General features: G+C 50.3%; 2 non-coding genes across 2 annotated transcripts; one reads left to right on the forward strand and one right to left on the reverse strand.

Moving 5' to 3' along the window:
* Positions 1–4,670: 4,670 nt before the first annotated feature.
* On the reverse strand, positions 4,671–4,775 carry LOC112578317. The gene has a single exon (XR_003102608.1). It is a non-coding gene; the product is annotated as a U6 spliceosomal RNA (small nuclear RNA).
* A 21,116-nt stretch (positions 4,776–25,891) lies between these two features.
* LOC112578293 lies at positions 25,892–26,004 on the forward strand. Its single transcript, XR_003102587.1, has one exon. It is a non-coding gene; the product is annotated as a U5 spliceosomal RNA (small nuclear RNA).
* Positions 26,005–27,054: the final 1,050 nt, after the last annotated feature.

Genomic DNA, 27,054 nt, shown 5'->3' on the forward strand with positions numbered 1-27,054 from the left:
TTCTACACTCTACTAAAGGAATCCTGGCCTCTCAGCTTCACTCAGTGTAGGCTGCCTTGGGACCAGCCTTCGATGAGTCAACCGAGCAACCCTTTAGAGCAAGCCCCAGGCCATGTTACAGCCACTCCCCATTGGTCCCTCAGCACCCCCAGATGGGATCGTCTAGTTGCAGAAAACAAGCTCAGGGCTTCCACTGATTCTGCATTATGGTGAGTTGTATCATTGTTTCACTATATATCACAACGTAATAATAATAGAAACGAAGTGCACAGTAAATGTCATGCCCTGGAATCATCTTGAAACCATCCCCACCCCCAGTCCATGGAAAAATGGTCTTCCATGAAACCCGTCCCTGGTCCAAAAGTGCTGAGGACCACTGTTTTAGAGCCATCCCCAGCTGTTTGAGCTAACAGGAGGAATGCAGGATCTATGATTAATGCATCCACCCACTTCAACACGTGATACTCCTTTCATTATAATGCACTACTTAGTGTCCATTCCCAGACACATTTCCCTGTTCATATACACTGGAGACATCTTGCAGCTCTTTGGTGTGTACTATGCCTTCTCCGGCTTCCCAGGTGGTGCAGTGGTAAAGAATCCGCCTGCCAGTGCAGGACTCACAGAAGAGGCAAGTTCGATCCCTAGGTCAGGAAGATCCCCTGAAGGAGGAAATGGCAACCCACTCCGGTATTTTTGCCTGGGAAATCCCATGGACAGAGAGGAGCCTGACAGGCTCCAGTTATGAGGTCACAAAGAGTCAGACACAACTGAGCCAGTGAGCACACACACACACACACACACATGCCTCCTCATGGGTCACACTATGTGCCTGATACCCTGAAACTCACAGGGTCTTAAGTCTGAGAAGCATTATCCCTTGGCCACTAGAGTTTCTCTAGGCACAAAGAGAACCTCTGGCTCTTTACTCAGACTTTGGGAATTGAAGCCCTTGAGCTCATCTTTTCCCCTTAAGTTTTCTGGTGTACTTAGAAGCAAAGGAGCAGCCCGGTGGTCCTGATGCTCTTTATTTCCAGGTACGCTCTATGCCAGCAGCTGCTTGGTCACCCAGAGCCTTCTGTAGGCCATCACCCCAACGGTCAAAAGGTGATCACTTAAGTGTCGGCTTCACATTGCATGCCATGGACCACCAATGTCCCCTTTACCCCAGCAGCCAGGTCCTTAAAATGCCCCTAAATCGACAGATTAGAGCATCACCTCCCCACACCTGCCCGATGCCTGCCCCGCCTCCCCCAGCAGACTGTGAGCTCTGAGATGCTGGGCTGAGTCTCCCGACTTATCACGGTCCGACCAGCACTTGGCACAAGCTTGGAACAGAGCGGCGCTCAATATACGTTTGCAAATGGGTGAGTGAATAAACAAATGAATGAATGATAGTTGCTGGGTTCTAGGAAAGCTGGGAGAAAAATCAGACAGGGAGGAGGCTAGCCGCGGCCGTCGGTACTGAGCACTTATACTCTGCATGACTCTGGGGAGAGGCTGAAGGTGGAGGGAGGTGGAGATGAGCTAACCTGTGAGTGACCGGAACACACATGGATGAATGTGTCCAGTACCCTTGAACGAACCCAGGAAGAGACCCAGCAGGGAGCTCAGAGGCAGTGAGGCCCCGCCAGCCAGTGAATCCTGGAGGACTTCCTGTAGGGGGTGCTGAGCAGGGAGGACTGAAACAGGTGGAGTTAGGTGTGCCTTCCCGAGGGAGGAAAAGGCTTGTGCAGACGCGAACCCAGGGCACACATCTGAAAGAGTGAGGTTTTTATTTTGCCCTCACTTCAGGCTGCTTCTAGGTTTTGATTTCTAGAATGATTCCTGATAATTTTTTTTGAGTTGTTAAAAATTATTTATTAACATTTTTCTCTTGGCCATGTAGCATGTGGGGTCTTAGTTTCCTGACCAGGGATCAAACCAGCACCCCCTGCATCACAAGCACAGAGTCTTATTCACACGGACCACCAGTGAAGCCACTCGGATGACTTCTGCTGTTAAAGAGGATGGTCTTGTTCATGTTAAGATTAATCTTCATGGTATAAACAGGAGACACAAACAGAAACCTAGTTCCTGAGTTCACTCCTGTCTCCGAGCTCAGCCTCTCTGGTCCACGCTCTACAAGGGGGCCAGAGGGAAACCTCTAAATCCCTCCATGGCTTCCCATTGCCCTTGGGATATGGTGCAGCCTCCTTAAGATGAGTCCAAAGTCATCCTCTCACCTCTGGATCTTCCCACGGGCTGCCCCGCCCCCCACCCAGAACACTCCTCACCCCTTAGATGCTGCCTCCTCAGAGCAGCGTCTCCTGTCCCAGCCTGGACCAGGGATCCCCTCGAACTCCCCAACTTACTAGTCATCAGGTTTGTTAGATTAGAGGCCTCCCTGATCATCACTGTTCACCACGGAACCCTGCTCAGCAGCCTGAGCTGGACTCCTGGGGCAACTTGTTATCCTGGCTGGACTCGGTGGGGGTGTGGGGAGCTTTTCTCTGTGGGGTAGAGGGACCCACAGCTCTGCAGGGCACACAGTAGGGGCTCTAGAAATCCTTGAGTGAGTGGCTGAAATTGTGGTGTTTCACTTAGTTTGTTCTTGTGTTGCTTTTGAAAACTTTAAGTAAGTTCTGCTATTATCCCCACTTTTTTTATCTCCGCTTTTTAGACAAAAGAACAAAGGCTCAGAGAAGGGCACAAAGCTACTGGCTATGCTCAGCTTGGTCTAATTCCAGGGACCGATAAACAAATAAAGCCAGGAGTCTGACTGAGAATAAAGAAAATCAGGGAGAGGACTCCTGAGAGTTACTCAGATTTCGGTTCAGTTCAGTTCAGTGGCTCAGTCGTGTCCAACTCTTTGTGACCCCATGGGCTGCAGCACGCCAGGCCTCCCTGTCTATGATCAGCTCCTGGAATTTACTCAAACTCCTGTCCATAGAGTTGGTGATGCCATCCAACCATCTCATCCTCTGTCGTCCCCTTCTCCTCCCGCCTTCAATCTTACCCAGCGTCAGGGTCTTTTCTAAAGAGTCAGTTCTTTGCATCAGGAGGCCAAAATATTGGAACTTCAGCTTCAGCATCAGTCCTTCCAATGAATATTCAGGACTGATTTCCTTTAGGATGGACTGGTTTGATCTCCTTGCAGTCCAAGGGACTCTCAAGAGTCTTCTCCAGCACCACAGTTCAAAAACATCAATTCCTCAGTGCCCAGCTTTCTTTATAGTCCAAACCTCACATTTTTTTTGCTGTCTAGTTTGGTCATAACTTTTCTTCCAAGGAGTAAGCATCTTTTAATTTCATGGCTACAGTCACCATGGGCAGTGATTTTGGAGCCCCCAAAAATAAAGTCAGCCACTGTTTCCACTGTTTCCCCATCTATTTGCCATGAAGTGATGGGACCAGATGCCACGATCTTAGTTTTCTGAATGTTGAGTTTTAAGCCAGTTTTTTCACTCTCCTCTTTCACTTTTATCAAGAGGCTCTTTATTCTTCTTCGCTTTCTGCCATAAGGGTGATGTCATCTGCATATCTGAGGTTATTAGCTGTCTTCTATTAAGCACATGCGGGGCTTCTCTGGTGACTCAGATGGTAAAGAGTCTGTCTGCAGTGCAGGAGACCCAGGTTCAATTGGACGATCCCCTGGAGAAGTGAATGGCAACCCACTCCAGTATTCTTGCCTGGAGAATCCCATGGACAGAGAGTGGGCTACAGTCCGTGGGGTTGCAAAGAAAGAGTCGGACATGATTAAGCAATTAAAAAAAAACTTCTGTGCAGCCCTTTCCCCAGGGCAGGCCCAGTGCTCACGGCGGCAGCGACCCTGCTGCTGTTTGCTCACGTTTCCTTAGAGGGACGAGTGCAGGCTCCCAGGCGGGCCCAGGTGCCACAATGTAGTCCGAGAGGCCTCTCCAGGGCGGGCCTCACTCTCACATGCAGACGACTTAGTGCTTCTGAAGAGCCGCTCAGAGCCCAGTGCCTGGGCTCCAATCCCAGCTCCACCGTGTACCAGGGGCATGACCTTGAGCAAGTGAGCTTTCTTGGCCTGTTTCCCCATCCATAAAGTGGGATAATAATAGTACCTACCTCACAGGGTTGTGGTAAGGATTAAGTACTATTTGTCAAGAACATAGAACACTGCCTAGCACATTGTAAGTCCTATATTATTATGTTTTAAACTTTTTATTTTATATTGGAGTATAGTTGGTTAACAATGTTGCAATAGTTTCAGGCTCACAGCAAAGTGATTGAGTTATACATATACATGTATCTTTCCTTTTTCAAATCCTTTTCCCATTTAGGTTGTTGCATAATACTGAGCAGAGTTCCCTGTGCTATACAGTAGGTCTTTGTTATCCATTAAGATTTATTTATTTAAACTGCCACATGACTATTATTTTATTTTTTAAAGATATTTTATTTATTTATTTTTTGACCACTCTGTGTGGCATGTGGAATCTTAGTTCCCAAACCAGGGATCAAACCTGTGCCCCCAAAGCGGAAGCTTGGAGTCTTAACCATTAAACTCCCAGGGAAGTCCCAAGATTTATTTTTTTATTGAACATAGTTGATTTACAATGTTGTGTTAGTTTCTGATGTACAGTAAAGGTATTCAGTTATACAATATATATTATACATATATATTCTTTTTCATATTCTTTTATTGTGGTTTATTACAGGATAAAAATATGCAATGCTTCTCGAATTTTTGTGTCCTCCTCGTGCAGGGACCATGCTAATCTCTGTATTGTTTCCAGTTTTAGTATCTATGCTGCTAAAGTGGGCACACACAAATAAAATTTTTTAATGTGCAGCACCTACCCAGCAGTCCTACTTTGTGGAATCTGTCTGATGGACAGCTTCATAAAACTCATAATGATAAATATTTAAGAATGGTCCTCGCAGTGTTGTTTGTAAGGACAAAAAACTGGGGAAAACACAGCTGTTCATCAAAGGGGGAGTGGTTAAATAAGTGGTTAAATAATAAGTGGAACACTATGCAGGAGTGAACGAGTGAAAAGAACTGCGTGTGTGAGGTTGACTATCTGGAATTACTAACATTTGACCATTGTTGATTTACAAAGTTGTCATGGCACTTTTAGAGGATTCCATCTCATTCTACACACCTGTGTTAGACTCGATTGCACTGTGGTGATAAACAGGCCCGAACAGGTAATGGGTGAACACAACAGAGGTTTGTCTGTTGCTCAACACAGGTTGAAGGGGGATGAGATAAATGATGGGGGGGCTCTCTTCCAGGAGGCGATTCAGGGAACCACACTGAGAAAAAGCCTGACATCTTCAACAGGTGCTTTTCCAAGGCTGCGTGTTGATTCTGGCCAGACGGGAGAAGGAGCGCACAGGCGCATGGGGGACAACCTACGGCCCCGGCCAGGACGGGGTACCCCTTACTTTGGCCCATATTTCATTGCAGACGGCTTAGTCATACGGTCACACCTAACCGGGAGGACACTGGGAGATGTGCTCTAGCTGTGTGTATGGGAAGCAGGAAAGATGGGAGTTGGTGGATGGATGTGTTGTCTCTGCCTGGTGTTCTCTAAGCCTCAGTTGCCTTATCTTTATTATGGGGCAGTGGTAGCAGCCACTGCACAGCAAATGACAGAATGTGTGTGCATTCAGCACAGTCCCTGACCCACAGTGGTGTGGTTTAGTTGCTAAGTCGTGTCTGACTCTCTGCGACCCCATGGAGTGTAGCATGCCAGGTTCCTCTGTCCATGGGATTTCCCAGGCAAGAATACTGGAGCGGGTTGCCAGTTCCTTCTCCAGGGGATCTTCCCCACCCAGGGATTGAACCCATGTCTCCTGCTTGGTAGGCAGATTCTTTACCACTGAGCCACCTGGGAAACCTGACCCATAGTGACCACCCCATAAGTATTAGGGTGACAGGCTACCTCCCAGAGGTCCCTACTGGAATCAAGCACCAGTTGCCTGCAAATGTACTTAGCCTGGCTATGGCAGATCGTATTTCCCACATGCTCTCATTGGGCTTCCCAGGTGGCACTAGAGGTAAAGAACCCCCACTTCCCAATGCAGGAGACATAAAAATGTGGGTTCAATCCCTTGGTTGGAAGGATCCCCTGGAAGAGGGCATGGCAATCCATTGCAGTATTCTTGCCTGGAGAATCCCACGGACAGAGGAGCTACAGTCCACGGGGTTGAACAGAATCAGACACGACTTAGAGAATAAACAACAGCATGTTCTTGTTACAATGCGTCATTGACGTTCCTGCCTGCTTGAGCCTGGGCAGACCTTCATCACAGGTGGTGGAGGTGATACGATGTGACTCCTAAGACTGGTCCTAACAGTCTGGTTTCTGCCTTTCATTCTCTCTCTCTCTCTCGCTGCCCCCCACCCTTTTCTCTCTCTCACTTGCATGGTGGTTGCTCTTAGAACGTAGCCACTATGTTTCAGGAACCCAGGTCACCTGGAAAGGCTACCTGTGGGTGTTCCAGCTCCCCACCCAGCTAGGTCCCCCAAAGAGAACCAGCATCAATTATCAGATGTGTGAGCAGGCATCCTTCGTGACAACTCCAGCCCCAGCCTTGAACTTTTCCATCTGAGGCCTCAGACCCTGGTGGCGTAGGGGCAATTCTTCCCTACTGTCTGCATTCCCGACCCACAGGAGTCAACAGTCAAGTAATAGTGATTGTTTGAAGTGACTAGATTTTGGAATAACTTGTTATGCAGCAATAAATAATAGATAGGGTCATGCACGTTTTAGTCTTCTCTTTCCTTGTCTTATTGCCTACTTATTTCTCCTGGGATCACCCCCCACATCTCCCACCTGCCCTCCCTTTCTTGTCCCAGGGTCTGCTTCTGGGGGACCCAGCAGAGCAACACATTATGTGGAAAAGCTACATGTAGAAAAAGGACAAACATAAAAATTATTGGGTGCTTCTTTTTTGGGAGTGGGTTTGAGAATCAGAAACTTTACCTTTTAGTCAATACATGTCTGAATTATATGTTATTGAATTATATGTCTGAATTATTGCTTATATGTTAAGCAATACTTCATTATAATTTTTAAAACCTAAAAAAATTTCCATTTTCCTAACTTTGAGTCAGGTCTTATCAGAGTTGTGATGAACCATGTGAACTGATCTCTGAGAAGGTGAGATTCAGACTTTTTGTATTTGTGGGCAGTGGAGTTGGGGTGTGGTGACTTTTCCCTTTTTTCCTAATGCTTTAAATAAGCTTTAAAAATTGTGGTAAATTATACATGAAATTTACTATTTAACCATTCTAAAGGATACAGTTAAGTGGCATTAAGTGTGTGCACATTGTTATGTGACCATCACCACCATCCATCTCCAGAATCTTTCAACATCTTTCACCACCCCAAGCTGAAATGCTGTATCCATTAAGCACTAGCCTCTGCCCCTGGGTGCTCACCTTTCTCCTTTCTGTTTCTATAAATTTGGAATCATACAATATTTGTCTTTTTGTGTCTGGCTTGTTTCACTTAGTGTGGTGGTTTCTTAAGTGGTCCTGGGATAACTTTCACGGTCACCTCCATCCACGGCCACACTCCTTGGCATGAGACCTGTAGCCACCCAGGCAGCACAGGTGGGGCTGGTGGGCATGGCTGGCAATGTAGTAGGCACACGTGGCTGCTCCAGACACTTTGTTACGGACGAGCTCACGGTGCCTCCCCTTCCCCAGTTCCAAGCAGAATTGCTGGGCGAGGGTTAATCAACATTCAGTCATGTTTCCAAGTTTAAATGGAGCATTTGTTTAATTATGTGTAAGTAGCAATACATTGTGGCCATTATCTAAATCACTATTTTATTTCCTGGATGTGGTTTCATAATGCAGGGTTTCTGCTCCAGCCTAGCATCATTAACAGAGAAGAGTTAATGAATATAAAAGCGTAAAGGCTAATTACACTTTAATTTACAATCATGGTCTCATTTTGGGACCACATGAAATCTGTTTTGAAAACAATTAAAAAAAAAACCCTGCTCTTGCCCTGGTAAGTGGAGGGACCCCGGCCAGGAGCCCAGCTCTGTCTGCCATGTCGTGGCTGAGCAGCACTGGCTGGCACCGATCCCCTCCCTGGCGCCATTACTAGGAGGCTGGTGAGGCCAAGTTCAGCGCCCTGTGACTCTGTCTTTTGTCTCCAGCAATTTTCCTCTTGCTTTCAGTGTCTGCGGGGAAGAGTTGGGGGAGCCCCATCTGGGGCACCGGTGGTCTGATCATGCTCTTCTGATGTCGCATCCCATTGAACGATGCTGTTTGTAGTTACTTAGTGGTTTTAAAAATGGTGGTGATGGAAATTCGTGTATGTGGGGGGCGGGGGCCGGGTGGCAGGGGATGCTGACATTTACTAAGTTCCTATGTGTGCCAGACATTATGTCGGGTACTTTTATATATATTATTTATTTCTTGAAATTGCTTATCAATGGCAATTAGTCTCCCTGAAATTTGAATTGGCCCTTCTGAAATGTTTAATGGAACTATGGAATCATTGTTAATTTTCTTAGCATAATAATAGCATTGTAGTTACGTAGAAGAATGTCCTTATACTTAGGAGATGAAAAGAAATTTGTGGGTGAAAGGTCATGATATCTGTCACTCGATTCCAAATGGCCCAGGAAAGTAATTTACATATATTATATATACACTCTTTTTTTCTCTCAGGTGGTGCTAGTGGTAAAGAACCCACTTGCCATGCCAGTGCAGGAGACATAAGAGACTTGGGTTCAATCCTTGGGTCAGGAAGATCCCCTGCTGGAGGAAATGGCAACCCACCCCAGTCTTGCCTGGAGAATCCCATGGATAGAGGAGCCTCAGTTCAGTTCAGTCAGCTCAGTCACTCAGTTGTGTCCGACTCTTTGCGACTCCATGAATCGCAGCACGCCAGGCCTCCCTGTCCATCACCAACTCCTGGAGTTTACTCAAACTCACATCTATCGAGTCAGTGATGCCATCCAGCCATCTCATCCTCTGTGGTCCCCTTCTCCTCCTGCCCCCAATCCCTCCCAGCATCAGAGTCTTTTCCAATGAGTCAACTCTTCGCATGAGGTGGCCAAAGTACTGGAGTTACAGCTTTAGCATCATTCCTTCCAAAGAAATCCCAGGGCTGATCTCCTTCAGAATGGCCTGGTTGGATCTCCTTGCAGTCCAAGGGACTCTCAAGAGTCTTCTCCAACACCACAGTTCAAAGGCATCAATTCTTTTGCGCTCAGCCTTCTTCACAGTCCAACTCTCACATCCATACATGACCACAGGAAAAACCATAGCCTTGACTAGACGGACCTTTGTTGGCAAAGTAATGTCTCTGCTTTTGAATATGCAATCTAGGTTGGTCATAACTTTTCTTCCAAGGAGTAAGCGTCTTTTAATTTCATGGCTGCAGTCACCATCTGCAGTGATTTGGGAGCCCAAAAAAATAAAGTCTGACACTGTTTCCCCATCTATTTCCCATGAAGTGATGGGACCAGATGCCATGATCTTCATTTTCTGAATGTTGAGCTTTAAGCCAACTTTTTCACTTTCCTCTTTCACCTTCATCAAGAGGCTTTTTAGTTCCTCTTCACTTTCTGCCATAAGAGTGGTGTCATATGCATAGCTGAGGTTTTTGATATTTCTCCCAGCAATCTTGATTCCAGCTTGTGCTTCTTCCAGCCCATAAATTCTCATGATGTACTCTGCATATAAGTTAAATAAGCAGGGTGACAATATACAGCCTTGACGTACTTCTTTTCCTATTTGGAACCAGTCTGTTGTTCCATGTCCAGTTCTAACTGTTGCTTCCTGACCTGCATACAAATGTCTCAAGAGGCAGGTCAGGTGGTCTCCATCTCTTTCAGAATTTTCCACAGTTTATTGTGATCCACACAGTCAAAGAGGGCTACAATCCATAGGGTCGCAAAGAGTTGTACACAACTGAAGCAATTCAGCACATATATATATTTATATATACATGCTATATATTTTAATATGTATAATTTATAATATATGATATATATATATTTAATGTATATGTGTGTACATACATATATATAGAGAGAGAGTGAGAATGAGGGAGACAGAGACAGAGACCCAGAGAGAGAAACAGAGGTAAGTGGGCAAAGTATGAATTGTTGTTGAATCTTGCTGGAGGGCATGAAAGAGTTCAGTGTGCAGTTCTTTCAGCTTTCCTGTTTTGAAAGCTCATAATAAAAACTGGAAAGAAAAAACATCGTCCCAACTGGCTGCCTTGAACCGCTTTACCTTCTTTTCTTGTTAAATAAACTCCTTTTCTCCCAAATGAGGTAAAAAGTCCATTTAATTAAGTCCAGCATCTGTATGATTTTGCATTATGGATTACTGGAGTCTGGAATAATAATTAATCAGATAATCAAATAATAATTAATTAAACAAATATGCAAGAAAGCCAAATAAAACCTCGGAGGGGATGGCCTGCAGTGGGGCCTGGTTGTCTTTTGCTTCTGAAACCCTCAAGAACAATCATTTAAAGACGTCCCACCAGCTGCTGCGCATTTATACGAAGAGGGCAGTAAAGGACCTTCTCGGTATTAGCTGAGTCACCCTTAAGAATTCATCCGCAGGAAATGTGGGGGTGGGGCTGCAGCATTGTTTATGTTAAACATAACAGTGAAGTGAAAGTCACTCGGTCATGTCCGACTTTTTGCGACCCCATGGACTATACGGAATTCTCCAGGCCAGAATACTGGAGCGGGTAGCCTTTCTCTTTTCCAGTGGATCTTTCCAAGCCAGGGATCGAACCCAGGTCTCCCTCATTGCAGGCGGATTCTTTACCAGCTGAGCCACAAGAGAAGCCCTAAACATAAGAGTAGGGACGCCGAAATAGAAGAATCCGAAAATAAGACAATACAGTGCATTTTAAGGCTTTCTGTAATTCCTACACAGTTTGGTAGGAGGGTCTGCGCGCCCCACCTGTGACTCCACCCCCTTGGCCATAGCTGATTGGATCAGGAGGACACAGGTACTCAAGCTGGGCCAATCAGAATGGCTGCCCCAGGAATTTGGAAAACAGACTAAGGAATCCCAGGGCTGTCTGAATCTGGGAACTGTTTCCAGCCATCCTCTGCCCAGTGGACTAAGGAACCTGGGTGCCACGAGGAGTACGGAGCAACCCTCGCAGAGAGAAGCAGGAGACAGCAGGGATGCTCTGGGGAGACCTGACAATCCTGCCAGGCCTTCTCCTGGTCCTGCCCTTGGGTTTTAGGAGATTTCACTGTAGTGTTCTGTTAAATTCCATTTTTGTCCTGTTGAATCTGGCTTGAATGGATTTCTGTTGGAACCAAAATAGTCCTAATATAGTGAACACTATAGAGATCACAGTCATTTACTGACTGGGCAGGACACTGCGTACTGTGCGGCCCCGGGCCTGTGCAAATGTTTCAGATCCATGCCTGGTTATTCCCGCTCTGCCTGGTGTTGCAAAGCTCTGCCCTGCCCTGCAACTGAGCTTCCCAGGCCCCTCAAATGGCCAGTGGGAGGCCCTGGGGGAGACAGGAGAGCAGGAGAAGGGAGAAGCCAGGGTATTTCTCCCCCTTTCGTCCTGCCCTGGCAGCCTCTGATAGGGACCATGCTGTCTCTGCAGCTCCACCCCCATGGCCCCTGTGAACTCCATCTCCTCCTTTTGTGCTGCCCACACAGTGGCGAGGTGGTTGTCTGCTTCAGTGATCTCTGGGTCTCTCTTCCGTTCCTATTGGCTTCTCAGCATTTCGGTTACCTGTGCAGTTAATTGCCTGTATCAAATTCCACCTGTTGAAGTACTGTTTTCATGGTTGAATGCTGATGGAAGCACATGATCTCATTTTACTCTCGAAATGCCCCTCTGAGGGAGATATTAGGATCCTCACTTTGCAAATGAGGAAGCTGATGCTCAGAGAAGTTAAATAACGCAACCCAAAGTCATACAGCTTGTCACAATGCTCAGAAGCTCTTTGAGCTCTTACTATTGGGCTGCTGTGTTCAGTCACCTCGTTAGTTACAATGAAGGCTTCCCAGACGGCGCTAGTGGTAAAGAACCTGCCCGTCAGTGCAGGAGACACAAGAGATGTGGGTTCGATCCCCAGGTTGGGAAGATCCCCTGCAGGAGGAAATGGCAATCCATTCCAGTATTTTTGTCAGGAAAACCCCAGAGACAGAGGAGCCTGGTGGGCTACAGTCCATAGGGTCACAAAGAGTTGGGCACGACTGAAGCAACTTAGAATGCACGTATAGTTAGAAAGAAAAGTCATTAAAGACAAGCAACAAGAAACAAATCCTGGCTAAGATCCTGAGGATCTGGATTGGCCCTGCAGGCCTGGAAAACTCCCTCAGGCAAATCCATCCTCTCTCAGCCCCTGGACGACACAGAGACTGGTCCTGGAATCTCAGGCCTCAACTTAGGAGCTCAGAGCCCCTGGGCATGAGCCTCTCTGAGCCCAGATCTCTCCTCATTACGGGAGAGAAGTCAAGTTTAAAGGTCAGATCCCTGAAGAGGGAGCACGAACACACCTCAGGCAGCAACGGTGGCGTGACTGCACAGTAGTCAAAGCGCTGCCCGTAGCCTGGAGCGGAGTCACCCCGATAAGCCTATTCAGCTCTTGTGTCTGCGTCTCCTCCTCCTCTGGGGCCTCAGCCAGCTGTGCGGATGCAGAGGAGGGATGTGGATGCTGTGTTTCAGTTACTGATCCACCTTTGCCCAGGACAAGTACCACCTGTTCTCATTGACTCGGGATTTTTCTTGTTTCAAAAAATATGTCCATTTTTCATATCCATAAACTATTTGGGCTTGAAGGGCTGGTTCTATTTTTTTCCTGACACATATGAAGTGAAATGTGTAACTATTAGAGGAAAAATGCTTCTGGGAGCCCATGGGCCACTGCCCACTCAGGCATTGATGATAGGGGCCAGGAAAACTGTGCTCCTGCTGTTAGCAGAGTGACCCCAGACATGTGACTTCTCACAGGCCTCAGTTTTCTTACCTGTAATCTCGGTCCCTATCCCAGGGGTATTGTCAGGATTCCTTCAACTAATTCAAAGGTCCAGAGGACGGGTACCACCTATAATTATTGTTTTGTTACTGTTTTGTTATTATTGCCAGCAATCTGTGGCCTGAGTGGGTCCCTTGTGGCCTATGGAAGTGTAAGGCCAGATTCCAGGGCTCCTCAGGTGCCCCAGGCCAGGTGCTGGGATGACGGGTGGGCACCCTAACTTCTGTGGAGCTCACTTCTGTGGAGGCAAGTAGTCTGCAGCCCTTAATTATTATTTTTTAATTCTGCAACCAGGGATGGAACCCGGGTGCCCTGCAGTGGAAGCATAGAGTCCTGACCACAGGATCTCCAGGGCATTCTTTTCTGAATTTATTAATTAATTTGTAGCCCTTATGAATGGCCTCTAATCTGGGATGGTTGGGAGGCTTCTGGTAAGCTTGTAGCTCTGGTGCCTGACATCTCCACCTCTCAGGTCTGATCCCTTTTGTGCATTCAACTCAGATTCCCAACTCAGATTCATCTGGGGAATTAGCTTGGGCTCCATTTTGGCATCATGTCCTGCTGGGCAAGCTGTGTGACTCTGAGCATGTGGCTTAACCTCTCTGAGGCTTTGTCTCCTCAGGTAAGATGGTAGTGCTGATGATACCCACCTCGAGGTCTCAGTCATGCAAGTCCTTACTGTTGATAGGACCAAGGTGGGTGTTGGTGGAGTGATGGGAATGTGACCTGGAGCTGAAGGACCTGGTAGTCTAGAGAGGCAAGTGTTGCTATAGTAACAGTAAGAATGGCCACATTTATTGAGGCCACACTATGGGCAGGGTGTACTACTAAGCGCTGGATGTGGGCCCACCTGGGGCTCACTCAGCCCTTCGCTCCCCGCTGCCAGTCTGAGAGCTGATGGGGGCCATGATGGCTGCATTGGATGGAACTCTACCTGCTCCCTGGCTTTTGCCTGCCCAAAGAGAGAGTCCATGGGCATCCCAGAAGGCCAGCTGGGCCTGAACCAGGAGGCCTTCTGAAGTTTCATGGGCACATGAAGAGGTGAAGCTGGAGGGCTGGCTGAACTTCCATCCACCCCTACTTTGCAGATAGAAACACAAAGGCTCAGATCAGAGAAGGACTTGTCTGAGGTCCCCACAGTGAGTTAGGAGCCCAGACATCCTGTTTCCCCACCGAGGCTATGGTACCATTTCCTTTGTGGCGGGGAAACAGCCAAGGGGTGCAGTGATGCGACAAGGACATAAAGATAGCCGTGCCACCCACCCCGTGGTTCTGGAAGTTGTTTCCAGGCAATTTTCCAGGGGAATTCCTGACTTGGAGCCAGGATGTCCGACTCTTTAGAGGCCGCTTCTCCGGTGGGACTGTAAAGGGGGCCAGTGCTGGGACCTGGGCTGAGGGTCTGGTGGCAGAAACGAAGACTCCAGCTGCAGTTGCTTGGACCTAAAGTGACCCTCCTCCCCCGCCTGCTCAGCCCCCCATCTCTAGCTCCCCTACTCATTCCATTCACTTCATCTTCTGAGATTTATTCCCGAGTCTCGAAGCCTGGAAATAATTTGCTGACAAAGCCCTGTCCTCGGCAGGTGCTTTAATTGGTTTTGTGGGAGCAGGTCCGGGAGCATCTATTTAGAAGGAAATAGAAATTATGGCGGTGCTGCCCGTCCTTTCTCTGTAATGGGGACTGTGGAGTGTGTGTGTGTGTGTGTGTGTGTGTGTGTGTGTGTGTGTGTAGGGGGGAGGGCAGCTCGAGGAAAGCAGAGAACTGGTCACAGAGGCTGTGGGTTCCTGGGCAGGGCTGTCTGGGACCACAGGGCAGTGAGGGTAGGGGCTGCAGGCCGCCTGTCTCCTCGGCCCTGGACCAGCCTTGGAATCAGGGCAGGGCAACTTCTCAGCCTTGTAGAGCTGAGAGAGGGAGAAGGCGGCAGGCTGGAGGGATCCCAGGTGCCAGGACGTGGGTGGGCTTAGCGATCAGGAGCCTCCTCCCTGTCCTGCTTCAAGGACACCCTAGCACCTCCGCGTGGGCATCCTCTGAAACACAAATCACAGTTGTAACTCCTTGACTCAAAGCCCTTCCACGTCTCCCCACTGCCTTCGGAACGAAGCCAAGCTCCTTAGCTTGACATTCAAGGTCCCTCACATGTCTGTCCTCAGAAGACAGACGACCGCCTCAGCCATGTCTTTCTTTCCTCCAGTCCCCAACTGCTCCCTACAATAGTCTCTAGTCCCTGTCTTCCTGTGTGCCATGCCCCTTGATCACCCGGCAACTGCCTCGTGACTGAGAAGATCATCCCCACTCTCATTTTATAGCCTAGGAAATGGAGGCTCAGAAAGGTTAAGTCACACAGCAGGGCTGGGACTCCAACCCAGGACTGTCTAGTACCCAGTCCCATACTCTTCACTACCAAGGCCCAGATGGGAACAGGCCTCTGAGCCCCACGTCTTCTCCTGAAATATCCCTGCCTGCATTTTTCCATTGGCAAACCCTTATGCATCCTTTTAAAGCCCACTTGACGTCACTTTTTTTGGGAATCCTTTCCTGACTGACCCCTCCCATGTCCAGTCTCTCCTTTGAGCTTCCCCAAACCCCAGCCAAGCCCTCATCTCAGCTCTGATCTCTGGGTTTGTCCTTGTTTTGTGTTAGTGTCTGTCTCCTGCTCTTTATCCCTCCCTCCAGACAGAACTCCAGCTAAACCGTTGATCTTACAATGAGGACTGCGGCCCTGAAGCACAGATGGGTCAGATCCTGGGACCTGAACTCTTTTCTTGCCTGGGGTATTGAGCAGCCTAGACCACAGCTGCTCTGTGTGATCCTGAGCAAGACCCTGTGTCTCTGTGGACTCAGTGTGCCCATCTGTAAAATGGGAGGGTCAGTCTGGAGGCATCTGACTCTTGGGGACTCTGAGGGCCAGGCTTGGGCTGGAGCCTTACCAGTGTGATTGTGACTCTTGTGATGGGTGTGATGGGGTGGCCACTGTCCATGTCAGGGTGGGTCACATCAAAGAGCCGGTGGCGGTGCCTGGCATGGGTTCCACATGGTAACTGTAGACGGGGCTGGTAGAGCTCTGAAGTGAGTCTCGAATCAGGGCTGCAATCTCAGCTCTGCCACTCACCTGCTATGTGTGAGCTCAGGCAAGCCTCCCACCTCATGGGCCTCGATCTCATCTGTAGGATGCCGTAACAATAATACCACCCCACAGGGTCGATTTGCTGTGAGGATCGCAGGACAGGTGCCCAAGGGCCTGGCCCAGAACATGTGTCATGAGTGCAAAAAACTGGGTGCCACCTCCCTGCTGGCACAGAAGGGGGCAGAGGGGATCCTAAAGGATCTCAGTGTAGTTAGACAACCAGACTGACTCACAGAGACCAGGCCAAAGCTAAGGGGCTCTCATGGGTTTCCTGGCCCCAAGGTGGACCCTGAGACTGGGGCTCCTAAGGTGTTTTTTCCTGGTGTGATTTTTGTTTTAAGACTCCAGAAAGCTAGTAGTAAAGAACCCACCTGCCAATGCAGGAGACATGGGATGCAGGTTTGATCCCTGGGTGGGGAAGATCCCCTGGAGGAGAGCAAGGCAACACACTCCAGTCCATGGGGTTGCAAAGAATCGGACACAACTGAAGCGACATGGCACACACACGCATGTGATTTTTTTTTTATTTTAAGACTCCAGGAGAGTGTTAAGTGGGTGCCGGCAGTTCCTGGACAGATGGGCAGGGTGTGGGTGGGTGAGCTCAGAGGAGAGCTGGGGCGGGCAGAGGCAGGCAGTGCTGGGATGAGACCAATACGACCCAGAGGTGGCCGGCCGGGTTCGGAGACCCCCATTCATGCCCCAGAGTCAAGGTCCCAGCCAGGTTTCCCCGCGTCCCGGCTGTGCGCACCGCCTCGGTCACCCGCTCTGTCAAAGGAGGAAGCAGCCCCCACGCATGGGGGGCCGGGTTGGGGTGCGAGCCGGACGGGCCGGGCAGGCAGCCGTCGGGGGCTCTGGCCCGGCTTCCGGGCCCTGGCGCGGCGGCAGCCGCCGGCCCTTCCACGCGGCCGCTCCGGTGGAGAGTCTGCGGCCACAGTGGAGCCCGGGAGAGGAGAAGCCACCACCCACCCCGGCGCCCCCGGGCGCCCAGCCCGAGCCCGCGTAGTGCCGACCGCAGGGGGCGCCACGAGGCCGCGGTTGGGCCTCCCTGGCGGCTGCCGCAGACCGCCGGAGAGGGGCGGCGCGGGGCCGGGGCGGAAGTCTCGGCCGCTCCCGAGCCCTAGCGTCCCGCCTCGCCGCCGTCGGGCAGCCGGGACCCTTGCGGGTGTTTGCGGCGCTTGGGGTCGCGACCCCGCCGAACGAGGCCCAGGCCCAGACGGACGCGCGGGCATCCGATCGTCGACCCACCCGGTGCACCGTGGCCCCCGCAAGGCCTTCCCGACGCGTGTGTCCGGCTCCGCGTGGCAGCGGATGTGCGTGTGTGTGTGTGTGTGTGTGTGTGAGCCCTTGCGGATCCACCGCGTGTGGCAGCGGCCGCGGGCGGGAACGCGTCCAGCGTGTGTGTCCTTGGGGAGACCTGCTGTGGCGGGCCGGGTGCGCCGGGTCCTGCGGGCTGAGGACCCTTCCTTTGTTGGCGCCCCTCCTCCCCACAGGCCGGGAGGGGGTGAGCAGGGGTGGGGGTCCCAGGCCGGGATCTGCAGGCCTGGGAGACGGTCACAAGGGCAGGCAGATGAAGGAGGAGATCTCTTCCTCCCTTTCCCCTTCCCATCTCCCGATTCCCTGGCCTCCTTCCCCAAAGAGAAGACCTGAATGGGAGTTTCCTCCCCTCCTGGAAGAAATGGAGCTGTGTATGTGTGTGTGTTCGGGTATCCTCTTGACCCATGAATCTTGGGCGGAGAAAGCACTTGATCTCTAGGGATTCGATCACTCCAGGTCCCAGGGAGAAGGCTCACCCCAGGCATGCCCTGATGGGGACCTGAGCCTTGGGAGGGAGTGGAATTGACTTGCCAGGGAGTCTTGACTTGGAGACTTGACAGGGAGACTTGATTTGGGAGGAAGTGGAATTGAAACCAGCAACAGCAGGGGGCCTTGGAGGTGGTGAGCTGTGCGTCTGGAGGTTTTGAGCCCAGGGACTATCTGTAGGTCCTTTCCAGCTCATTCACACAGAACCTTTGAGAATCCACACAGAACCTTTCAGAAGCACTTGTCCTGAGCCAGGCTCTGCCCTGGGAAAGGTGAGGGAAGGGAGAGGAGATTTAGAGAGGACTGAGGCCCCGCCCCCGCCAGGTCATTGCAGTCCAGCAGAGCCGGTAGGACCTACTGTTGGCAGCGCATGTTGGAGGGATGTGGTCAGAGGGGGAAATGGGAAGTGGGGTCGCCTCGCAGAACCTTAGAGCCAGAAAAAAGGAAATCTGGATTTTTTCTCACAGGGGCCACCAATGTGCCCTGTCCCTACTCCAAAACCTGCTCCAACCCCTGCAGGTGGGGATTCAGAACACAGGTTCAGAGCAATGGAAGGGGAAGCTGGGTGATTTGATGGGTTGCTTAACCTCTCTGAGATGTTCGTGAAACAGGCTTTGTAGTAACTTGATTTTGAGGTCCCACACTATTTCCCCCTTCCCTAGTGGTGGCAAACCCAGCACCCACCACTGAGTACAAGGAAGAAGGTGCCCTCCAGGCCCAGCACATCACGGTTCCCCATCCTGGCACTGTGACTGATTCATATACGGGCGCAGGACCCCACTCCTGGCCGGAGGCTTTCCCGCAGGACAGGCGGTAGGAATTGTCACCACTTAATCTTGCCTCGGCTTTTGAACCTGTTACTGACTTTAGAAGGCTTGCATTTTCACTATTTCTGCTATTGGGCAAGTCCTGAGCAGTTCAGAAATACTTTTGGGGCTGCTTTGTGTGCAGGTTGGTTCATTCTTGGCAGCAGCCACACGGAGCAGGTGCAAGAGCTGAGGTGAGGAGTCAGACCTCAGGGTCCCCATCTCTGCAGCTTCTCCCTGAGGGACTCTGGACAGTTTCCCTGGAGTCAGGGGGGACAAGGACCCTTGGAGGATCCAGCAGGAAAGAAGGAGGAGGCTGAATAGTTGCTGGGCTGGACTGGGGAGACTGGGGGTGGGGGGTGGGGGTAAAGTGGGGTGCTGCAGTAGCTGCAGGGGGGCTCTGAGCCTTAGACACCCAGAGCCCCTGCCAGCTCGGGTCACCAGCGCCCCCATGACGGCAGCGGTGGCATCCATGAGGTCTGTTCATTTCTCCCTCCTCCCCCTTCTCTCTCTCGCTCCTCTCTCTCCCCTCCCCTTCCTGCCCCCACAGCCTCAGTCTCTTTCTCTCTTATCCACTTGACACAGGACAGTCAAGCAGCCTTTAAACCCAAACCCAAACAGGACCATGAACCTCTCCGGTTTAAAGCCCAAACGTGAATTCCTGTTGCTCTTGGACCGAGTCCTGACTTGGTCCTGGGCCCACCTTCAGGGCACAGCCTGCCCCTCCACTTCCCTCTCACTGGCCTCCTCCCCATCCTTATGTGCTGGCTTCTCCCAACTGCTGAGCGCCAGGCCTGGAGCACAGTGGTGAGGGGCCAGGCTTTGGGATTTGAATCAGGACTCTGCTAGCTGTGTGCCCACCCTCTCTGCATCTCAGCTTCCCAGTCTACAGGAAAATAACACAATTATCCACCTCAGCGGGGAGGTGTGGGCACGCAGCGTGTTAGCACAGGGCCCAGCACCCGGAAAGGACCAGACCCGTGTGTGGCAGGCTTCTATTATTATTATTATCAGTGTCTGTGCAAGGAAGTCATCCCAGCCTCTTAACCCAGCCCTCCAGGAATCTCTGGCTTGCCATCTCCCCTCCAGACTAGCTGCCCCTCTTCCCTCATCCCTCAAGGCTTTGTTCCCATAAGTGTGGAAGGACCGGAATCTTTGGGGCGGGGCTGTCATCACCCGTGGGGGCTGCTTGTGGGTCCAGCTACCCCTCCCAGAAGCTCTGACCCGATGGGGAAGGGAGGATGGGGCACCTGGTCCCTGGGGGCTGAGATCCCCGAGAGGGACCCAGAGGATAAAGAGACAGCATTTTCAAAATAATTGCAGTGATCAAGAAAGACTCCCCATCCCATCCTAGATAAAGGGAGGAAGACATTTAAGTCTAGAGTGAGCAAATTTGACCTGAGCAAACCAGCTTGGGCAGAGGGGTGTGCAGGACGTTAGCTGGAGAGAGGTGACATGATTAAAGGGTCATTGTTAACTAAATCCTTACTGAATGCTTGGTTTCCATCATTTTTGTTGTCTAGGCTGATAGAAAATGTACTCCTTTTCCCATCATCAGAGAACAAGAGAATGCTCTATTTTCCCCACACATGAGGTTTCTGTCTGCGATCCCATCACTGACACCCATCAGATGTTGCTGAGGAGGGTGTGGTTGGGAGTCATGGAGGGGTGGGAGATGGGGTGCTGGGCCCAGGGAGGAGGTGGTGGAGCAGGGAGAAGTGGACCGACTCGGGGTGTGCTTTGTGTTGGGGTGTTGAAGATCCCCTGGAGTAGGGCATGGCAATCCACTCCAGTATTCTTGCCTGGAGAATCCCACAGACAGAGGAGCCTGGCAGGCTACAGTCCATGGGGTCGCAAAGAGTCGGACACGACCAAGCAAATAAGCACAACAGAGCGCAGACACTTGCTGACAGATTGGTTACGGGGTGATGGACGGGAGGCGGGAAGGCCCTTCCTGATTTGTACAGCTGAGTGGATGGAGGCATTGCTGCTGGGAGGAACAGAAGGTGGGGCCCCCAGCCTGGCCTGAAGGAGCCCTCTGAACCTTCGGCCCTGATCCATGCCAGGCTCTGGGAATCAGGAGCCTAGAGTGGCCTGTCTACCTTGTACAGGTAGGGTATGATACGTGGCTATGTGGGCCTCAAGAGATTTCTGATTACTGGGACTTCCTTGGAGGCTTCCTTGGAGGCTTCCACTGCAGGGGGGCATGGGTTTGAGCCTTGATTGGGGCACTAAGATCCTGTATGCTGCTTGTGGCCAAAAAATTGAAAAAAATATTAAAACTAAAATAATAATAATGATAAAATGTGTTTGTGATCATTAAAAAAGGTGAGTCTTGGGCAGGTATGTCTATGCACGTGGCTGTGATGGGTTGATCAGCTCAGGCAGGAGAACTTACCTGGCCAGGATCTCTCACTCCCACCCAACCCCTGTCACCCACGGACACAGGCTCTGTTGTTAGAGTCAGGAAGGGATGAAGGAAAGAGGGAAGACCAGGCCCAAGTGGGTTTGACCATGCTCTGACTTGCTGGTGCAGACATGGCTTCAAAGCCTGCTGATCTGCATGCTGCCCTGCCCACCCCAACATAGACCAGTGGGGGGAGCCTGCATGGGGTCCAGGGGAGGCAGGGTGTGGTAGGGCCTTGCCTCTGGAGTCAGAGAGACCTAGGTTCAAATTCTCCCACATACTATTTTGGGCAGCTGGCCTCTCTGAGCCTCAGTCTCCTCATCTGTAAAATGGGAATATTGGTAGTTCCTACCTCCCTGTTGTTTAGTCGGTAAGTCATATCTGACTCTTTTGCAACCCCGTGGACTGTAGCCCACCAGGCTTCTCTGTCCATGGGATTTCCCAGGCAAGAATACTTGTTGCCATTTCCTTCTCCCGGAGATCTTCCTGACCCAGAGGTGAAACCTGCCTCTCCTGCTTCACAGGCAGATTCTTTACCACTGAGCCACCAGGGGAGACTTAGTGACTAAACAACAATAGCATCCTTGTGGGGTTGTTGGGAAGATTAGAATCTGAGAACACGTGTAAAGCATGTGACACAGCAGACAGGAAGTGCTCTGTGCATTTTAACCATCGTGATTATCATTACTGTAATAGATCTTGAATGCAGCAGTAGATGTTCTTTCTACCTCCAGACCTTCTGAAGTTTTGCTTCCTCTGGGTCTGGGTGCTGTACCCCTCCTCCTCCTTCCATGCCCAGGTCAGGGGTCTTGTCTCTGGAAGCCCCTCTGAACTCCTCCAGCACTCAACTGACTTGAGATGCCCTTGGTCTACCACCCTGTGCCTGGCGTACCCTCTCCACAGAGGTTACTCAGTACTCGCTGCCTCCCTTCTCCCAGACTGGCCACCAGGAGGTGCTGGGTTTGACATTTTCTGTGTCCAAGACCCACCCAGAGGCCTTAGATTGCCCAGCTCATGCTTTCTGGCTCCCTCCTTGAATTCCAGATCACTTTCCTCTTGGATGAGCAGGGCCCGGGCAGTGCCCAGCAGTGGAGGGTGGAATGCCAGGCAGTTTAGGGTGGTAGTGAGGTCCTTGCTGGCCTGGGCTGGGCTGGGTGTGAGGAAGCGGGCCAGAGCTGGTGGAGGCCGATGAAGGTTGAGCCTATGAGAAGGAGGTGGTGGCCATCTCTGCCTGGGGCATCCTTGATCACAGATACAGGTAATGAGGGAACAAAATGTAGGGGGTCCCTCTGGGGGGCCAAGGCCCAGCAGGAAGGTGGTGTCAGCTGGAGGGCAGAGGCCGTCCCGCCAGGCCGATACTCCACTGGCCCTGGGCTCGGGTCACTTCCAGGCCTGTCTTCTCTGGATGGGAAACCCTGTGTTGGGGTTTGAGTGGAGGGGAAGGATTTTATGGCCTGGGTGAGGGGAAATGGCAGACAGGCAGAGGGTAGATGGCTTTCCCAGAATCCCAGATCGCACTTTAATAATTTGTTTCAGAATTAATGTCCATTCACGCTGTCTTCACTGTTCCAGCTCATTGGAAGAATAAGTAAAAACGCGTGTCCTCCCCACCAACCCCAATGGAGGGAGACCAACCCTGTTCTTTCAGGCTGGGCTGGCTGCCTGAAGCCAGTGCAGGAAATAAATCTCTCAGAGAAAACCACTTTGCTCACATGATTTCAATCCAACAGGGCATAGTGGCCCCAGTCACTCCTTGTTTTATTTAGCTGATAATCTTTTATTGTATCAGGAGAACCTCGCAGAAGCACTGTGGCTTTACAGGCCCATGGCCTCCCCAGACAGCTGGGCCGGGCCTCCTGGGCAGGCACAGGCTGGCTCTCTGCCCTGGGCACCCTCCCTTTGCTGTAGCCAGGTACCCAGAGAGGTGGTTGCTCAGGTGCCAGGCCACTGGGGAAGGGACAGGGGGTGGCTGCCCCTGGCTGCAGGACACAGGCAGGGCCTTGGTGGGAGTGGAACGGCTGTACTTTGCTTCTGGAGACCAGGCCTCAGGGGCCCAGCTTGTAGGGGCTCACCAGCCAGGGAGGCCATGAGCAGATGACCAACCAAGACGTCTCTCAGTCAGTCAGTCACTCCACAAATATTTATCACGTGCCTTCTCTGTGCCAGGCTCTGAGAATAAGAGGGTGAGGAGACAGACACACAGACAGGCCCTGTCCCCTGGAGTGGCAGCCGCTCCTCCTGGGGTAAGCCTTTGTCTTATCACACTGCCTGATTAAACTTTCCTGCTCTTGTACCATTTTCTCTAAGGCGTAGTTCCATTCTTTTTTCCACTTGTTTTTTTATTTCATGTGGATTATCTAGTACAGAAGCCGACATTAATTTAATAATATTTAGAAATATTAGAAGCTAATGGGCTATTCTAAAAATAAGTATAAATAAACCTTCACATCAAAGAGAGACATGACTGGATAAAGGCAAGGAAAATCTGTCAGTCTTGGGGTTAGGAGAGAAAACCAGCCAGCATTAAGATACGAGGTGATTGCTTTATCCAATTATCTATTTCTTATTTACTAAATTATTTTTTATTATGTATCCATTAATTAGCCAATATTTATGCATTTTCCCTATTTTGTTTCAGTGTTGCTTCTTTTACACTAGTATCAGTTAAACTTATTGCTAAGTCACTTCAGTCATGTCCGACTCTGTATGACCCCAGAGACGGCCCACTTATTATGTATTAACTTTCCCACTCAAGTTCTTTGAGTTTATAAATTGTATCTATCATATTTTCATAGTTCAATCTGGATCCTTAGAGTATTTTGTATTCTCACTGGGGTTTAATAAACTTCATGTAAACATAGATTTGGCTTTCCAGGGGATGCTAATGGTAAAGAACCTGCCTGCCAGTGCAGCAGACATCAGAGAAGCGGGTTCGATCCCTGGGTTGGGAAGATCCCTTGGAGGAAGACATGGCAACCCGCTCCAGTATTCTTGCCTGAAGAATCCTAGGGACAGAGGAGCCTGGAGGGTTATTGTCCAAAGGGTCACAAAGAATCAGACACGACCAAAGTGACTTGGCTCGCACACAGGCAAACAGAGATTTGGCTCTGATTTCTTCAACACATTTTTCATTAAAAATTTTTCTAAATGAAAAAAAATTTTTTTGACGTTAATTGTAGACTTATAAGGGCTTCTCTGATAGCTCAGTTGGTAAAGAATCCGCCTGCGACGCAGGAGACCCTGGTTCGATTCTTGGGCTATGGGATCACTCTATTTACTGTTCATAGACGTACAGGAAATTGGGAAATAGTATGAAGAGTCTGGGATACCATTCCCCCAAAGCTATCCCCAAAGGTAATATCTTTCATGGCTGTTACACAGTATCAAAACACCAGGGTAGGCAGGTTTGAACAACTTTAGGGCTGGATAATTTCAATAATTTCATTGCCTTTGTGCTCCTGTGGGTCATCCCTGCTCTGCACTCCTTGAATGACGGTGCCTGCTTGCAGGGTTGTGGGGGCACCCCTCAGTATTGCCAGGATGGTGAGGTCGGGAGAGAGTGGGGGTGAATCTGACAGGACCCTGACAGATTTCGTGCTGGGCCTGCTCTGAGCCAGGGCCCTGCAGGCTCTGCAGAACCTACGGTGGATGGACAGGCAAGGTTCTTGTCTTCCAGGGCTGCCCTGAAGTAAGCCCAGACTCTGGAGCTTTCTGGTGGGAGGGAGTTAAACGCCCTTCGTGGTGGACTGAAATGTGTCCCCACAAAATTCATGTGTTGAAGGCCCAACCCTCGTACCTTAGAATGTGACTGTATTTGCAGGCAGGGTCTTCGAAGAGCTAATTAAGTTACAGTGAGGTCACTAGGGTGGGCCCTGATCCAACAGGATTGTTTCAGCAGAGGAAATCAGGACACTCACAGAGGGAGGACAGTGTAAGAACTCAGGGAGAAGGGGGCCATCTGCAAGCCAAGGAGAGAGACTCTGTAAGAAACCAGCCCTGCTTGGCTACCTGGATCTTGCACTTCCAGCCCCCAGAAGTATGAGAAAAACAATTTCTTTTGTTTAAGCCACCCAGTCTCTGGTACTTTGTTATGGCAACACTGGTAAATAAACACTCTCCAGTGTATTAATCTACATTCGGGGGAGTGAGAGAGATGGCCCCCAGAAGGTGATACCAGATAAAACCCAAGATGCCCAGTTAAATTGGAATTTCAGATAAACAGTGAAGAATTTTTTTTTAAAACATATATTGAATGGGGGCATACTTATACTAAAAAAAATTCATTGTTTATTTGAAATTCCAATTTAACCAGGTGTCTTGTATCTTTATTTGTTACAGCCGGCCACTCGGCCTCAGAACTGAGGCAGTGGCTCCCACCAGCACCAAGGCTCAAGGACACACACGCCAGCCATCGCTGCCCAGAAGGGGTGCGAGCCGGAGGTGGCTTCCCAGGCCTGAGAGCTCTCCTCAAACGGTTCCATCTCCCGCACAAACATATTTATTGGGCTTGATGGCAAACAGATTATGCTTGTCCCGGGAAGGGCAATTCGAAAGAGAAAACCTTGAAATCCAGGAAATAACGATGAGGGGAGTTAAATTAAAGTGCAGAAGACCCTCCCGAGAGATAGCGTCAGGGTGAGTTACAGGCCCGATAAGGGACTGGGGGCTCACAGAGGGGGCTCAGAAAGGTCACTCGGTGGTGCGCAGAGGACCAGGAACCATAAATACGGGGCAAGATGCCCAGCCAGGGTCGCCAGGGTGAAAATATTGGGGTCATTCCAAAAACAATTATCCTGCTTGGTTTGCTCTTCAGGTCTTGTAAATCTTTCACCTTTTATAAAAGATTTCTGGGGAAAGAAGCACTTTGGAGGCTTTAACTGATTTTTGAGGCTGCTTCTTGGTGGTTCTGCGAAAAGAAAACAGACAAAAGGGAAAAAGTAATTACCCAGCGTTCTCAGGGGCACAGGGATGGGCTGACTGGATTCTTATTCCTGAGAGAGTTTAGGCTGCCCTGCCTGAGTTTTGACTCACTCTATTTGGAGTCTGGTCACAATTTAACACTTAATGCTTTTTTTGTTTTGAATCCAGTCACAGTGGGGCTCTTGGTACCCCGTGGACACTGGTTTTTGGGGCAGCTGTGGCAGCTGTGTGGCAGCCATCTTTTCAGGTGTGGCAGCCATCTTGAGTGTTGAGGCGGCCATCTTGATTGTGTGGCACTTGTCTTGGCCATGTGTACCGAGGCTCATGCGCCCACGCAGAGCCCGTGAAGCTGGAGGATGGGTCTAGATTGTCCTGGCTTAGGCTGGAGAATGGGTCTTGGCTGTCCTGCTCCACTGCATCCCCTGTATTCTCAGTGTCTAGCCAAGAGAACCCTGGTTCAAGCTCTGTGCCTCTGTCCACGTTCCAGGACAGTTGGCAGCACCAGCAGAAGGTAGTCATTCATTCCATCAAAGTTTATCGATCACCTGTTATATGCTGGCCACTGCACTGGCACTGATTCCTCAGGCTCAGCCAAGAGCTTCATCTTTGAGGCAAACACGTCCCAGCTGTTTCTGCCCCTCTGACCATAAACAGTCACAAAGTTGGCTCTACCTCTGACATCTTGCTCCCATCTACTAGCTCATGTAATTGTCATGACTCTGTAGAGGAGGGATTATTAGCCCCATTTTACAGATGAGGAAACTGAGGCTCACCAAGGTGAAATGACTGGCTTAGTGTCACACAAAAATAGGGAGTGAAGCAGAGCTAGGCAACCCAGGACGGAATGGCATTATTTACAGTGTCACATGCCTCTCCGTCCAGAACTATGAAGGGTTGAGATTGCAGGGTCTGGGATCAGATGAAACCTGGTCAAATTTTTTGCCCCACTTCCCCCTAGCTGTATGACCTTGGCGAGTTACTGAGAACTCTGAGTCTTACTCTCCTCATCAGTGCAATGGGCACAGGTGCTATGATC

Source organism: Bubalus bubalis, chromosome 12 (assembly GCF_019923935.1).
Source record: "Bubalus bubalis isolate 160015118507 breed Murrah chromosome 12, NDDB_SH_1, whole genome shotgun sequence".
Lineage (NCBI taxonomy): Eukaryota > Metazoa > Chordata > Mammalia > Artiodactyla > Bovidae > Bubalus > Bubalus bubalis.